Here is a 2651-nt window from a genome sequence, read left to right on the forward strand (position 1 = left end):
GGGACGGGGGTGCCAGCCAGGGTGGTGCGGGTGGCTCCCCCCAAAGCTGAGGGTGCTGCTGGCAGGGGAGCAGCCTGGCCATGGCAAGCCCGGCTATGTCCCCCCAGCTGGCCCAGGAATGGGGGTTCCCCAGGCCCCGCAGCCCAGAGGTGAGGCAGTGCCGTGGGCCCCGTCCACCCCCGGCATCATGCCTGCCATTGAGCAATGCCCCCGATAAGGGGCTGGGGGCACGGGGCCAGCCCTGGCCACCGGCTCCCAATGACATGGCGTGCATGGGAGCCGCCTAGCAAACGCCCTCCGTGGGGCAAGAGCCACGTGGCCACATCCAGTGACCTCGTGGGGGAGAGAGATGGCCCTTGAGAAGGGACAGCGTGGGGACCCTATGGGGCTGGGTACAGCCCAGCATGGCAGATGGCAAGGGATGGAGGACGTCCCCTTGCTCATGGGGCCAAAACCTCACAGCGCAGCTGGACCAGACAGACCCTGGGTCCTGCCCACGGGGGAGCCAGGATCTGGCCCTTCCTTGCCCACCACTTCCCATGCACTAGGGGTGGGCAGCAGGGCCATGGTGCTCTCAAGCCAGGTCCTGATGGGACTGAGCCCCTCCCCAGCCTGCGTGTACCCCAAGCAGCAATATTGGGTACCATACTGTCCCGTGTGAGACTTGGGGTTGCCTCTGGGGCTGTTAAACCCAGCAGAGCCCAGGTGACAGACCTGCCCCAGTAGCCGGGAGGTGGCTGGAATGGCTGCTCTCACCGCAGGCAGTGTGGCCGAGGTGGGAGAGCCCAGCGCTACGTACACCTCGGCACTGCGTACACCTCGGTGCGATGTACACCCTGGCACTACCTACACCCCGGTGCTACAAACACTGCAGCCACAGCCAGGGAACAACCATGACGCCAGAGGGGGGAAAGTCCAGGGCAGCCAACACAGGGTGAGAGATGGGGTCAAGGGCAGCTGGTGAAATCTGCAGTGGGGTCCTGAAATGGCCCTTCAATGGAGCTGTGTGACCCGGACACAGGGACATGGCTTCCTCTCCCCATCCTCACATGTAGCATGGGCTGGGGGCACCCACGCTGCGGGACGTGCCATGGCTGGGACATGCAGCCCCTCTGGCCCTTGGCACAGCCCTGCCGCCGGCTCTGGCCTCGTTAACCGTTAAGACCTTGCTCAAGGTGCCCGCTGACCCGGCGTCTCGGTGCCCCGCTCCCTGTGCCGGCACTACCTGGGTTTGCCCAGTGACTCCCTATGTCTCCGTGGTCCCTCTCCCACGCCTGTGGCCCGCTTGTGCAGAGGCCACCCATGGCCAAGCGACCGCTCCTGCGGTGCCATATTTGCTGGCTTTTCACGGCTGGCTGGTGCCCTCTCCTGGGGAGCAGGGCCTGGAAGCACAACCCCACAGCACCCCAGCGCTCCAGCACCCGATCCCTCACTGGGGGCCTGCTGGGGCACAGGGGGTGCTGGCGGAGTGGCCGTGCCAACAGGCATGTCCCCCTCCCACTCCTGCACCCTGCCTTTATCCCAAGGAAGGGTGCCTCGGGCTGGCGGAGACCCCAAAGCCAGCAGGACCAGTAGGATGAGTGCCCAGGGGACACGGGCTGTGGTTGATGAACCTTCGGGATGGAGTCTGGGGGTTATGGGGACACGGCACCCTGGTGCTGACCCCACTAACACTGGGATCCTGGGTGGGCTTTGGTTGGTGGTAGGTGCGTGGGGCCACAGGGGACGGCTGGCTGAGGGGCCACGGGTGCAGGACAGAGGAGAGTGTTGAGCAGGGTGGTCCCTACAGAGGGGATGGGACTTGGGGAGAGGACACGAGCAGCACTGGGACTGGGGTATCAAGTAGAGGAAGGAATTAGGGTGTTCAAAGGGAACTGGTGTTATTTGGGTTGGGATGGGGTGTGGGAAAGGAGAGGCAAGGGTAGGGGAGATTGGGGGTGTTATTTTGGGATGGTGGGTGTTCAACAAGAGTTGGGGTGATGGTGAAGTCAAGTGGGATTGAGGGTGATGGGGGTGTCCCAGTGGAGTACTGGGATATCATGGAAGATTAGAGAGCAAGTGAGGGTGTTGTGGGGCTGGATGGGTACCCAGAGGGTTCATGGGGCTCTGGGGGTGACAAGGGGGATTGGGTTGTCTGGTTGCGATGAAGGCATCCAAGGAAGACCAGAGTGATAGGAGATGACAAGGAGAACTGGGGGTAATTGGGGTGTCAGGATGGGTGGTTGAGGGTGCCATGCGAGATGTTGGCCTTTTGGGGTGACTGGGAAATTGGGGGAAGGACTCGGGGGTTAGAGAGGGATCAGGGATTGTGCCTGGGGGAGTGAAGAGTGGGGAAGCATTGGGGCACAGTGCAGAGGGGCTGGCAGGAATGGGGGGTTGGGGCAGGGGGTGGCTGTGTCAGCCGGGGCAGTCTGGCTGCTGGGCAGGGGGGACTGGGGAGAGGAAGGGGAAGATGGAGAGAGGGAGCAGGGAGGGCATGGGGGGAGGAACGGAGAGGGGAAGGAAGGACAGAGGTCAGAGGGAGGGATGGAGGGAGGGAAAGGATGGAGGGAGGCAGGGATGGATGAAGGATGGAGGCACGGGGGAGGAGGAGAGGGAGGAGTGGAAGGAGGAGGAGGAGGAGAAGGAGGGGATGCAGCGGCGGGCGGAGC

General features: G+C 63.7%; 1 protein-coding gene across 1 annotated transcript in view; it reads right to left on the reverse strand.

Moving 5' to 3' along the window:
• The window catches only part of PHGDH (phosphoglycerate dehydrogenase), a 9012-nt gene that overhangs the window by 3991 nt on the left and 2370 nt on the right, over window positions 1–2651 (reverse strand). The window lies entirely within an intron of this gene.

The sequence above is a fragment of the Charadrius vociferus genome, unplaced genomic scaffold (assembly GCF_000708025.1).
Source record: "Charadrius vociferus isolate BGI_N301 unplaced genomic scaffold, ASM70802v2 scaffold39, whole genome shotgun sequence".
Classification (NCBI taxonomy): Eukaryota; Metazoa; Chordata; class Aves; order Charadriiformes; family Charadriidae; genus Charadrius; species Charadrius vociferus.